Here is a 14,906-nt window from a genome sequence, read left to right on the forward strand (position 1 = left end):
CCACTTTTCCAAAGAGTCCAACAATTCAGCAAGGGATAACTTGCCCTTAAGCGCACGAAGAGAAATTTTCCGAAGCTCACCCATACGCTCAACTGATAACATGGACCGCGTGTCTACCTTATCCGAAACCGATCCAGAATCCCATGATCTCGGGGCAGACGCGCCAACATAAGGGGGCGGAGAGCGATCTAATAAATAAAAATCATCGTCAAGATTAGTAAGGACAGGATAAAGTGGCTGGCGGACAGCATATTGACCTGAGACTTGCAACCTACGTTCTTTCTCTTGTTTCTCCGCCAGTTCTCTTTCCTCCTGACGCTTCGCTTCCTGCACTCTCACATGATCATTTTTCCGTTGCTCTTTATCCAACAGCGCTTTCTCACGTTTCTCTCGCTCACGCACTTCCTTCACCCAGAACCGTACACATTCAAACATGTCTTGCCGAGCACGCCGTTTACACATACACTGTTCCACATACTCAATCTTGCGCATATCAAACGAGCCATACAAAGGCCATCGTAACTCAGGATCCTTTTTGGTGTATTTCCTCCACACTGTGCTGTACATTATAGAGGAAAGACCATGCTTCACATACATATACCTATTAGGAGTCCCCTCTGGGGGGGCTGGAGCAGATTCCTCGAGGTTTAACCGGTTTCCAAAACAGCAGCACCACTTACGGAGTGCGCTAAAAGCAGGCATGCTAAAAAATAATGCAAAATATGCAGTATTATCAAAAAAATGGCACTTAAACTTTGCGCCATTCAGATTTACACAGCTCCGGAGAAATATCTCCACATTACCTGCCTATATGTGTTGCAACGCATATATTCTCACAATAATCAAGACAAAATATGACCGGTCATCACAAATCAAACTCAAATAGCCAACCCAGGCTTCAAAACTCGGAGCAAGTACCGTACAACGGTTCTTACCAATCAAGAGTGTCCAGATTCCAACTGCCAAGTTCCAAAATTCGCCCAAACGGCTGTCGCGGCAAACCGACAGAAGAGGTCTCAGTCGAGGACCGGCGCCACCCAGAAGGTCAGTTCGGAAGGGAAGGAAGAAAACCTTGGGATGCCAGGACTAAAAACGCCACTGGCAGTGATCACATCCCTGGCCAAATTCCTCACCTTCGTCACGACCAGTCCTTCGAGCATCCGAGTCGCCGATGAGCCCCACGTGACGGGCGCCAATTGATGAATACAGGCCCCAGCTAGGCCCGCAGAATACTAGGGTTCGCTCTCCTGTAACGTAAACTAGAAGGAAGTTGTCATGGAAACTGCAAATACAAAGACAAAGTTTATTAACCCTTAAGGGTGGTCCTACAACCCATACAACACTCTTCAGTATTGCATAGAGTAGCACAAAGAACTTGCGTACACGGTCCCCTTTTATACACAACAGAGGGGCTCATAAGTGGGTGGATACAACATGAGGCAAAAAGCATTACCTTTTATGGACATTTTCGATACAGAATCAATATGTGGGCGGAGTTAACACACTCCTAAGCCCGCGAAAACATGGTCAAGCAAGGACTAACTGATAACAGATGTGGTCAAGTCTGGACATGCGCCAGACGGACAAAGGAACTATTTATAGACTGTTACTAGGCAGATTACAAGAGCAACTAACACGAAGATAGGACTCTTCTCGTGCTGAGCACGTGGAGACATGACAGTACAAAATGGAGTCCGGACATTAGGCAACATAAGATGAAAGACATGGTTTAACTTTAGAGAATTCATGTCTTTAGTGAATGCTTAATCATATCGCCATTTTAGTTTTCAACAAGTATGAGCATTACAAGGGTGATCCCAAGTGCCCTAAGAGGGCAAAGTCTCCCACTGGAGGAAAGACCCCTGAGTTGGCTAGCGTGGCACTTGGGGAGGAGTTTGTCCGAGTCAATGGGAGGAGTCAGTGAGATTACACTAGTGTCCCTGGGTGATGTGAAGATGGCACCCGAAGCCCACATGTCTTCCAATACTGCAAATTATAGGCAGTAGGTCCCTATCAATGGGCATGGAGATGAGGCTCTGAGGGACACAGAAGAGCCAGTATGACTAAGAGATGGAGTCAGATGGTGGCCCCAGAGCAGGTCATACCCAATACATTCCACTAGGTTGTAGTAGCACACTACGGGAGGGTCACTGCCCTGTGGTTCTGGTTCCATTTGAGGAGGGGAGGTTCTCAGGTCTTCTGAAAGTTGCTGTGAGCCCTGCTATGCCTGTGGATTGTTTGCCAGCGAATGATCTTGAGCACACTACCTACAAGGAAGTGAAGTTCAGGTCACACCTCAAAATGTTAGGTTTGCCTGAGTGGATTTGTGCAACCACCAGTTCCATGGCTGTTTTGCTGTTTGCCCTATGTGGGAAGGGAATGCCCAGACGTGGGTCCCGTGCTCACTACGCCACTGGAGTCAAGCTATCCTGGCTGAAGAGGGGTGAAACCCCGAAACCGGTCCTAGGATGCTTGATTCTGGTCCAGGGAAGACATGGCTTGGCAGTTCGGGCTGGACTGTTCCCATGAGGCACAGGGTCAAGATTGATTTGCATATGGCCATGTCTGAACTGGGGTGGCGTGGTGAGCAAAATAACGATGGATTAAACCCAGATCTGTGACTGGGGGTGAATGTTTTGCCAATGTGCAACATTCCGTCCATCATCTTGTGTGTTTTGCTGTTCGCCCTATGTGGGAAGGGTATGCCCAGACGTGGGTCCCGTGCTCACTACGCCACTGGAGTCAAGCTATCCTGGCTGAAGAGGGGTGAAACCCCGAAACCGGTCCTAGGATGCTTGATTCCGGTCCAGGGAAGACATGGCTTGGCAGTTCGGGCTGGACTGTTCCCATGAGGCACAGGGTCAAGACTGATTTGCATATGGCCATGTCTGAACTGGGGTGGCGTGGTGAGCAAAAAACGATGGATTAAACCCAGATCTGTGACTGGGGGTGAATGTTTTGCCAATGTGCAACATTCCGTCCATCATCTTGTGTGTTTTGCTGTTCGTCCTATGTGGGAAGGGTATGCCCAGACGTGGGTCCCGTGCTCACTACGCCACTGGAGTCAAGCTATCCTTGCTGAAGAGGGGTGAAACCCCGAAACCGGTCCTAGGATGCTTGATTCCGGTCCAGGGAAGACATGGCTTGGCAGTTTGGGCTGGACTGTTCCCATGAGGCACAGGGTCAAGCCTAATTTGCATATGGCCATGTCTGAACTGGGGTGGCGTGGTGAGCAAAAAACGATGGATTAAACCCAGATCTGTGACTGGGGGTGAATGTTTTGCCAATGTGCAACATTCCGTCCATCATCTTGTGTGTTTTGCTGTTCGTCCTATGTGGGAAGGGTATGCCCAGACGTGGGTCCCGTGCTCACTACGCCACTGGAGTCAAGCTATCCTGGCTGAAGAGGGGTGAAACCCCGAAACCGGTCCTAGGATGCTTGATTCCAGTCCAGGGAAGACATGGCTTGGCAGTTCGGGCTGGACTGTTCCCATGAGGCATAAGGTCAAGACTGATTTGCATATGGCCATGTCTGAACTGGGTTGGCGTGGTGAGCAAAATAACGATGGATTAAACCCAGATCTGTGACTGGGGGGTGAATGTTTTGCCAATGTGCAACATTCCGTCCATCATCTTGTGTGTTTTGCTGCCCAGGAGAGGAGTCAAGAAAGTTGGGAGCCTGTAAAAATGGCCCAGACAGCTTCCAAAAGAGGGAAGGGCAAGACACGTTGGAAACCAGCCCCTGAATGTCTCCCCGGTGAGGTGGATGGGACGCCAGAGGAGGTTGCCCAAGAGCTGACTGGAGAGGACATTGCCTCCCTTGGAGTTCTGCCTGAACTTGCTGAATGGCAAGCTGAAAGAGGACCCACCAGGAAGGAGTTCCTGTAAGGCACAGGAGTGCCCAACCCTGGAGGGCATGAGGCAACAGGCCGAAGCCTGGGCAGCTGGTGATGCCTCTGGAAGTCACTGCATCTTTTGGGAGGATGGCCTCCTATATAGAAAGCCTAAGGCACCTGTGCAGGGGGGAACACGGACACTGGTAGTTCCCCAATGCTATAGGGCCTTCCTACAGGAGCTAGCTCATGAAATACCCGTGGACGGACATCTGGGGCAGAACAAGACCTTTGCCAGGCTTGTCGCCCACTTTTACGGGCCCCAGATGAAAATGTCCTCAGATACTTTCTGTGAGGCTTGCTTGACCTGCCAGGTCAGCGGGAAGGCAGGGTAGAAGCTGAAAGCTCCCCTGAACCCATTGCCTGTCAGGGGCACCCCTTTTGAAAGGGTGGGCATCAACATTGTAGGGCCCATGGATCCGCCAGATAGTCTCTGGCAACGAATATATGACGTAACAACGCAAACAAATACAACGCATGCTTTTACAACGCAACTTTTACAACGCAACTGACATTACATCGCAAGTTTTTACAACGCATACCATTAAAACGCAAATATACTATAATAAATTAAATGATCCATTACAACGCAAACTACAAAAATGTACACTTTTACAACGCAATATATATTATTTCTTTGTATAATAAACCCCTGGAGCGGGATGCAGGGAAAATAGGGGATTTGGGTGGGGAAGTGTATTAAAACATGGAGATAGGAAATTGATACACAAGTATTAAAAGTAATACTCGAGTACTAAAATAAATACTCACATTCAAACTTAACAATTTTTTAAATAAAAAATATCTAAATAAATATTTGTACAACGGATGCTATTTTAGAACACGATATTTAATGAAATTACTAATGTATAAAAATAATACCCGAGTATCAAAATAATACTCAAGTACTTTTCACAAATAATTTTTGGGCGGGGTGTCTTTAACATAGCCCAGTAAGCCTAACAGAGGCGACGGAACAGCCGGCACCCCAATAATCTGACCAATCGAAGTGAAAATTTGTGACCAGTACTCCACAAGCATTGGTCAATCCCAAGCCATATGTAAAAAAGTAGCGGGGGAATATCTGCAGCGCCAAAAACTATCATCTTCTTTTAACCCCATGCGATGTGGGCTGATGGGCGTTCTATAAAATCTATTTAAATATTTAAAATGGATCAGGCGGAGTCTGTAGTTGGGTGATAGCTCAGTCAGTTGCCTGCAACAAAAATCCCACTGTGCCTCGGTTAATGGTATGGGAAGATCTACATTCCAATATTGAAAGGATTTGGACTCCACCACCGGAGCTGTGTTCTGCATGTGTGTATATAAACGTGTAATCAGTTTACGTGGGGAGGGGGATTTCAATAGATTTTCCAGTGCGTGAAGTTGTGGAGGGGCCGCTGGGAAATCCCCAGACATCGCACGGCATTTCGTTCGCAGTTTATGATATAAGAATAGCTCAGCAAAGGGTACCGCCTGGCCCTCTTCTGCTGACGGTCTGAATTCATTGCCGGGGAAAATATCGTCAAAGGTGCGCAACTGTAATTACCAACTCCGTTTTCAAAACAGGGCATCACAGGATTCTGCGCTAATGGGATGTAGGGGGCATACAGCAACGGGATCCTCGCCCGTTTACGCAACTCCTCCCAGGCCCACCGCAGCATGCCGGCAGTATCAACATCTCTATGTGGGTGCCGCGACGGTTTGTAGATTGCAACTCGTAGTGGGAGAGGTGCGACCGCATCAATTTCCACTGCGACATGGGGCTGGAATGGCCTGGGGTGTACCCAAAAGTGCAAAAACTGGGCCTGGGCACACATTGCATAAAGATGCATGTCCAGAGCGCCCAATCTGCCCTGTCGCATCGGGAGTGTGAGCATGTCCCAGGAGACCCGCGCCTGCCCGCCCGCCCAAGTCAACGAAATTAAGTGCGATTTAAGAGTGTTACAGAAATGTGTTGTGAATGGGATCGGGATATTTACAAAGAGATATAAGAATTTGGGTAGAATGACCATTTTGGCCAGTGCTATCCTCCCAGCTATAGAGAGTGGTAGTTTAGACCAGATTTTGACCTTCTCCTCCAACCATACTGTCGCACATCCATAATTTAGATTCCATATGGCCTTTGTGTCCCGACTTATCCATATGCCCAAATATTTGACCTCTTCCGCCTCCCATTTCAGGGGGTATTCAGAGTGCACCTGCGCCGTGCCATCAGTTAATGGAAATATCACTGACTTTGCCCAGTTGATAGAGATCCCAGAGATTCCTCCAAACCGGATGAATTCCCACAAAACAGGGTCGAGGTTTACCTCCGGGTTGAGCAAATATAGTCACGTCATCGGCATATAGCGATATTAGTAGACTCCTGGAGCTCAGCCCTATTCCCCTCGCAGTGTGGTGTTGCCGGATGCGAGCAGTCAGTGGCTCCATCGCGATGGCGAACAATAACGGGGAGAGAGGGCATCCCACGCTTGTGGCGCGCGATATGGGGAAGGGATCAGATAGCACTCCATTTACCCCATTTCGGGCCCTGGGTGAGGTATACAATAACCGTATCCAATTAATTAGAAGGGGGCTAAAGCCCATGCGGCCAAGTATGGCAAACAGATATGGCCACTCGAGGGTATCGAAGGCCTTGGTTGCATCCAGGAAAACCACCGTGGCGCGCACATCAGGGTGCAAATAGTGCAGGATTGAGAATATAGTGTGCAGATTATGAGATGTGGACCTCCCCGGGATGAACCCCGATTGATCCGGAAGTGCGACCATAGGGATCAGTGGTTGTATGCGATTGGCAAGTAATTTGGCTAATATTTTGGCATCGACATTTATCAACGACAGAGGCCGATAGGAATGCACTTCCGTGTCTGGCTTCCCAGGCTTTAATAGAGTGATTATTATGGCTTCCCTCATGGACGCAGGCAATACCCCCACCTCCAATGCTTCCTCATATACCGCCAATAACTTAGGTGCTAGTTCATCAACGTATGCCTTGTAAAAGGAGGTAGTTAGACCATCAGGGCCAGGAGCTTTATCAAGTGGCATGCTTTTTATTACTTGGGCGACATCCTCTACGGTGAACGGGAGGTCCATATATTGCCTGTGGGCGTTATGAAACCAGACGAAGGCAATCGAGTCCATAAAGGACTGCACCCCCTCGGGGCACGTGTCCTGGGTAGCAGTATATAGCCCCAAATGGACCTCAAAGAACACTTTTAAAATGTCCTCCTGACCTCTGATTACTGTGTCCGGTGCAGTGTGTATTTCATGAATAAAAGTAGTGGACCTGGGTGGTCGAATCATACCCGCCAGTGTGCGCCCCGGCCTATCTCCTTCTCCATAGCGCCTCGCCCCCACATATTTCCCAAGGAAGTTGACCTCCCTTTGTGCTTCTTCAGAGAATTCAAGTAGCTTGGCTTTCAGGAGGCCAGCCGTACCTGGGTCCGCATTGGAATAGAATTTCCCCTCGAGTTCTCTGATTTGGGCCTCTAAGGAGGCCAGCGTTCCCCTAATAGCTTTCAACACCCCTGCCTGTCTTGCAATACATTTACCTCTGATCATGACTTTAAATGCCTCCCAAAGGGAGGCCACAGTTTTCACAGATCCCTTGTTGAGGTCGAAATAGTTGCTTATGCCAGACCTAATCTCCTCTCTAAACGCTCGGTCAAGCAGAGCATGTGGGGGGAGGCGGCAGGTGAAGGCACGCGGGGTTGAGCCAGGTACTAATAATTTCAGCAAACAAGGGGCATGATCCGATAAAGTGCGCGGCATGTGCAATACATCTAATGACCAAGAGGCAACATCACGGGACACCAGCCAAAAGTCCAAGTGGGACCAAGCGCTGTGATGATCTGATATGCAGGTGCCCTCCCTAAGCAATGGTTTCCTTGCGCGCCAGATATCCACCAAGTCACCATCAGAGATGATAGCCTTTAGAGTGGCGCCAACTGCAGGGTGTAGAGCTGGAGAAGTTCCCTGCCTATCCAATTCGTCATTCAGCACAGCGTTGAAATCTCCACCCCACAAGATTGTGCTGTAACCTGTGGCTCGCACTCTCATCCAGACATCAGCAAAAAATTCTGGAGAGTCCACGTTACGGCCATAGACAGCCACAATGGCCATAGAGAACCCACATAACGAGCCAAGCAAAATGATATACCGCCCCTCTGGGTCAATTCGCACCAGTCCCTCCTTCCAATCCAGCCCCCGTTTGATAAGCACAGCCACACCACGTGCATAATTGGAGTATACAGACGAATAGACACTGCCCCAACGCTTATGGCGTATTCTTATGGAATGCGTGTCATTCAAATGGGTCTCCTGCAACAAACAAATATCTATATTGTGTCTAGCCAGGTAGGCATGCACTAATCTTGACTTCCTACCGTCGTTGAGGCCACGAATGTTCCAGGTAATGCAATTTAGTACATTAGTTAGGACACATGTTTCACACAACCCCTAGCTTAAAATGCATAGTGCTGACGAGTGCAAATCCAACAAAGAAGTTCACGAGACATCCAAGGAGTGTCATACAGACTGGCAAAAACCCACAAACCATCCCTCACCCTCCAACCCCCACCCACTCCAACCCCCCAATCAGGTTTCAGAATACCCACCCCAGAAAAACAGAACCACAACTTCAGCATTTCAAAACAGGGAAGTCTCCCATGGGGGCGCAGTGGCACCGGCAAGCTACCTCGTTCACACAAGGTGGCCAGGAATACTGCGGGTGAAGCCGCGTGCCCTGGCGCAAGACAACACACTACATGTAACACCATTTTTGAGAGCGACAGATCGTGCAGTAACCACCCAACCAACATATCTCAGTGTCAATCTTATCTTCTTCTAAGGTAAGACCTCAGCCAAGCATACGATACCCATATCACTCATTGTCGATGAGGCGATCTGCCGGAGCCTGAGCGTCCCCTCGAGCCCCTTTATTCTTCTTACCCCCTACGTGCTTGGCAAATTTTAAAGCACATTTCGAATCAGTAAAAAAGTGGACAGTTCCATCAAATGACACTTTCAATTTGGCCGGATATAGGAGGGAGTATGGAATCTGTGCCTGCAGCAATATACGTTTGGCCAGGAGGAATTCTCGTCGGGCCGCCTGCACTGCTGGGGTGAAGTCAGGATAGAACGAGATGTCGTTACCTTTGTGCTGTATCTTCCCCTTTTCTCGAGCCAATCTGAGGAGGAGATCTCTATCTTGATAGTTAAGAAGTTTTGCTATGATGGGTCTCGGTGGAGCGCCAACCGGGGGCCTCTGTCCCAGCGAGCGGTGAGCCCGTTCTACAACAAAAACAGAGGATAAGTTCGGGTCAAACAGCTCATGGAGGAGGTCAGTAATATAGGTTTCCATCCTGGAAATGGCGGTCGTCTCGGGAATTCCAGTGATGCGGAGGTTATTGCGTCGTGACCTCGCCTCCAAGTCATCATTCTTGGCCCTAGTAACTTGTCCATGTGAAGCAGCTGTTCTTTTGCCTCCACTTGGAATTCATGGAAATCAGCTTGACGGTTTTCCAGTACATCAAGGCGAGACTCGTGTGTCGATACCTGGGATTTGACGGAGTCTAGCTGCGATGTCAACGTGTCTAGTTTCGTGTCTATGTTACGGAGACTGGATCTCATCTCAAGCATGAGGGACTGCAGATCTTCTCCCTGATCCTCCGTCTGCACACCCTGTTGGCCATCTCCATGCGCCTCTCGGTCCGGTTCTGTAGTCCACGTGGTGCGCTTGTTATCAAAGGTTATCTTTGGCTGCCTTGCGTCTGGCTTGCCCATGATGAGGGGGGTGCGGAGTTCATAGCAGAGGATCTCCAAGCAGTGTCTCAGCAGTCGAGTAGTCCAAGCGACAGATGCCCCGTCTCTTCGTGTCCGCCAGGAAAGGCAGCGCCACAATGCCCCTCCACACAGCCCCTGCAAGGCCCGATCGAGCCCGGTCAGAGCCGCTACGCCAATGCACGCAACTCCGCTCTGGGTGCCACTCAGAACCCAGGGGACAATAGCAGAACTTGGCACACGCTACAGAGCTGTGAGAGATAAAGTAGGCATCGACAGCAGGCAGACCGACCCAGCAGCCGGCACAGGGCAGGCTTCCTCCTCCAAACCGGGTCTAAAGTGCGACCGCGGGGCTCGCCGCCTCAGCCACCGCTACAAGGCAAATCCACACTTGCACCACAGCCACTTACGGTTGGGGGTCCACTGGGCTGTCCCTCGCTGGACTGCCCGTGACGATAAGCGCAGGACTCCCACCTGTGCCCCAAGGGCAGCGTCTCTAGGCCCCCAGGTAATGCCAACTCAACAGTAGGCCTCTATCTTCTTTCAGGGCAGGCAGGACCTTGTGTAGCTACACCCACAGCAGCAGCCCCATAGCAACCAGTTACCGGGCTGGTGTTCCGCACAGGCTTCGACCAGTGCACAGCGGGGGTCCAAGGCGTCCAGCCGATGCAGTCACAGCACCAGAAAGGACCACAGGCCAAAAGCATTAATGGTAGCTCACCAGCGTCGCCGACGGGCACCACAAAATGGAGGGTCACGGGTAATCCCCGTCTTCCCCGTCCGTCCAACCACCGTAGTGCAGCGCTGGAGGCCACCAGCAGGCAGCCGCAGTCCGCAGTCCGCTTCCACCACCGATCACCAGATATCCGACTCTGCCGGGATAGGGTAGTCCGCAGTTCCCCCCAAGTGAAGGCGTGGCGCGGCCCAGCACTAGGCCGGAGCCGCGGGGTAAATTTTCACGACTCCCTGCAGATCCTCGCCTCCACAGAAGGCCCCAGACGCCCCACCTCCGTAAATGGATAGCCGCTCAGGGGTTGTCTCCGAGCATCGGAGCACTCCCGCAGGATCAGCGGGTGTTCCGCACTGCGTCGCAAGCACCAGGACCGCCAAGCATTCCTCCGGTGTGCAGGATTAATAAAGGATCTTGTCCCGGCTCAGTAAGCGGCCATTCTGCAGCACGGCAAACCACGCCCCCCGAAATGTTTAACTGCTTAACAATTTCTAAATAAGCAAACATACTAAATTAAAATATATATACTTTTTTTTAGTTTGATCGAAAAGATTTCAATATAAGAACAAACCTTAAAGATACACTATTTTGGACAATATATATAAAGTAAGTGACTATAACTATATATTTTTTTCCAACCGTTTTTAAATAAATGTATTATAGTGGGTTTATAAAAATAATACCAAAAATGAAGTCTACCAAAATATGCTTGCTTAAATAAAGGCACAGGATAGTGGTATATTAAAAAAAATATTCCCAATAAAAATTCTACTTGCCACATAAAAAACGCTAGATAGTGGGGGGTTTAAATTACTATTCCAACTCCAAAAGGTATTTGCTTCAGGAAAGATTCAGTATAGTGGTATATGAAAATAACTATTCCCACTCCAAAAGCTGCTTACCTCAGAGAAAAAGCTGAATAGTGGTAACATTTCAATTACTATTCCCACTCCAAAAAGTGTTTTCTTCAGATAAAAAGCTGGATAGTAGTGGGGTTTAAATTACTATTCCTACTCCAAAGCATACTAACTTGAGAGAAAAAGCTGGATAGTGGTGGGGTTTAAATTACTATTCCCACTCCAAAGAATGCTTGCTTCAGAAAAGGTGCAGGATAGTGGTATATAAAAATAACTATTCCCGCTCCAAAGCGTGCTGGCCACAGAGAAATAGCTAGATAGTGGTGGGGTGTCAATTACTATTCCCACTCCAAAGGATGATAAGTTGAAAGAAAAGCTGGATAGTAATGAGGTTTAAATTACTATTCCAACTCCATACCATACTTGCTTCAAGAAGAGTGCAGGATAGTGGTATCTTAAAATGAATATTTCCACTCCAAAGAACACTTGCCTCAGACACAAAGCTGGATAGTGGTGGGGTGTAAATTACTATTCCATCTCCAAATAGTGCTTGCTTCAGGAAAGGTGCAGGATAGTGGTATATGAAAATAACTATTCCCACTCCAAAGGGTGCTTGCCTCAGAACAGAAGCTGGATAGTGGTGGGGTTTAAATTACCATTCCCACTCCAAAGGATGCTAAATTAAAAGAAAAAGCTGGATAGTGATGGGGTTTAAATGACTATTCCAACTCCAAAGCATGTTAACTTGAGAGAAAAAGCTGAATAGTGATGTGGTTTAAATTACTATTCCAACTCCAAAGAGTGCGTGGTTCAGAAAAGGTGCAGGATAGGGATTTGTGAAAATAACTATTAACACTCCTAAGGGTGCTTACCTCAGAGAAAAAGCTGGATAGTGGTGGGGTTTAAATTACTATTCCCACTTCAAAGTGTGCTAAATTGAAAGAAAAAACTGGATGGTGGTAGGGTTTAAATTACTATTCCAACTCCAAAACATACTTGCTTCACGAAAAGTGCTGGATAGTGGTGTGTTAAATTAACTATTCCCACTCCAAAGGGTGCTTCCCTCAGAGAAAAAGCTGGATAGTGGTGGTTTAAATTACTATTCCCACTCCAAAGGTTGCTTGCTTCAGGAAAAGTACAGGATAGTGGTATGTTAAAATGACTATTCCCACTGCAAAGAGTGCTTGCCTCGTAGAAAAAGCTGGATAGTGTTGGGTTTTAAATTACTATTTTTTACATACCAACAGATTACTACTACATCCAACAAACAAGTACCAGGAACATTTTGAAGAAAAAACAACTCAAACTGTCCACAAAAAGTTGCTAAAGCATATTGCAAGGTAATTTCATTAAATATAAACTTCAAAAAAGAATTATACAAACAAAGTAGTATACAAACCCGAATGAAAGAAATAAAACAACACCATCATTCGAAAATATAAACAATATCCAAATATTTTTTCTTTCAGCTTTCAAAAAATCCATCAACAATAAAGAAGTAAACATAGCAAGGTAATTTTTACATGATTTAGGGGTCTACTAGAATGGTGGGCAGATGGCCGCCGCCAGGCCGGCGGTGGCAACCACCGGACCGGCGGCGGACATCCACCCATGATCTCAACCCTGAAAACCGCTGGTCCCATTAGCATGGCGGTGACGGCCCCGGCGGTGAGAATCTCCGCCCACCACTTTTCCGTCGGTACCAGTCCGCACGCATGCCTAGCGGGCGGAACTGGACTGCTACAATGATGCCGGTGCAGGGCCAGGCTCTGCCGGCATGATTATGATATCGGTGGTAGCTAGCCTTTCCGCGGCGGTGGAACTGCTATGGACAGGCATGCGGAGAATGTCTCTGGGGCCCATTGCGGTCCCCCAATGTGCATGGTACCCCCCTACATGTCCCTGTACCAGGTGGCAGGCACTGTGCAGTGCCTGCCACGCAGTGCAGTGACATGCATGACATGCTCCTTTTCACACCATGGCGGTGATGCTGGCAGTAGCAACCGCCGCAATGTTAATCGCCAGAATCCGACCGCCGCAGTCGGATTTCGACTGCGGAGCATCCTAATTGGACCGGCGGTTATGCCACGGTCCTTGCAGGCGGTCTTTTCCTGCTACAATGGCGGGCAGGGAGATTTTCCGACCGCCATCCTAATAGGCCCCTAAGTTATTACATTAAAAATTGAATTTCTATTATGAAAAAATTAAATGGTTTTCTCCCACAGAAAAATACATATAACAGGTAAATACATATGTTAAACTTGACTAAAAAGGTAGACAAATAAACACAAATGTATTTCTTCTAATAAAAATGAAAATCTTTTATCCAATCATAAAACATAAACTTGTTCCTTAACCAAAAACATTTTTTTCCAGACAAATAATATAATTAATGTTCAATATACTAACAGTAAATTAATATCTTCTTTTTCAGACCACAACACAACTCAAAATCAAAAACCAACTCAATAAACAACCTAAACAATATTATAAAGGTAAGATATGTAAAGGAAAATTTTAACAAAAATAGTAACTGTATTTCTCTCCCTAGGAAACTTTGCTATCAACTCTATATATATAATAAAACACACCTGAGAGGCCTCACTAGCGGGGTTTATTTAACAGGAACATGCAGACAATGTGGTGTTTTAGAGGCTGGTGCTGCGACTCCTCTTCTGTGCCTGTGAACAAGAGCCGTGTGGCTCGAAACGCGTCGGGCGTTATGAACAATCTGGATGTCAAGGCCAGTTCTACGCGTGAACAATAAAGCTTCTTTTTGGAGAAATCTTCTGCAGAGTGCGACCTCGTTCTTTGGACTTTGATGGTAACATAAATACGGCTGTCCCGCCGTGAGGTCACGCACCGCCATGGAAATGCAATTGGAGCTGCAGAGGCACCGAACCTTTCAAGCCTCGAGGCAGCTGCAGAAGTACAGGAACTGGTTTAAACTCCCGGAGGCCCACTGGAGGGCTTTATACAATATTTAACATTGTGAAGAGAAGGAAATCGAGCACACCCACTGGAGGGTAAAAAGTAAGCGCTATCGCACTACATGTCCCAGCATGCCAAGCGAAATCATACTCACCTGAGAGGCCTCACTAGCGGGGTTTATTTAACAGGAACATGCAGACAATGTGGTGTTTTAGAGGCTGGTGCTGCGACTCCTCTTCTGTGCCTGTGAACAAGAGCCGTGTGGCTCGAAACGCGTCGGGCGTTATGAACAATCTGGATGTCAAGGCCAGTTCTACGCGTGAACAATAAAGCTTCTTTTTGGAGAAATCTTCTGCAGAGTGCGACCTCGTTCTTTGGACTTTGATGGTAACATATAATAAAACACATAAATGTTTTTCATTACAGAAACACCAAACAAATTAATACAGTAAAGAAAAAAGAAGAATACAACCACAGCTTTTTCTAAGGTAAGAAAAAGTGATATATTTTTATGAATAATAAATTAAATTTTTTCTCCCAATAAAGCATGATTCTTTATTTAAAAAACCAACAAAGATATAACAGCAACAAACTGAAAACATTAAACAGAACCTGAAAAAGCATAAATTTCATACTGTTAAATTGATTGTCTAAAATACACTGTCATTTTCCCTCTAAACAGGTACACAAAATAAATAATTAAATATAATA

This window comes from Triturus cristatus, chromosome 8 (assembly GCF_964204655.1).
Source record: "Triturus cristatus chromosome 8, aTriCri1.1, whole genome shotgun sequence".
Classification (NCBI taxonomy): Eukaryota; Metazoa; Chordata; class Amphibia; order Caudata; family Salamandridae; genus Triturus; species Triturus cristatus.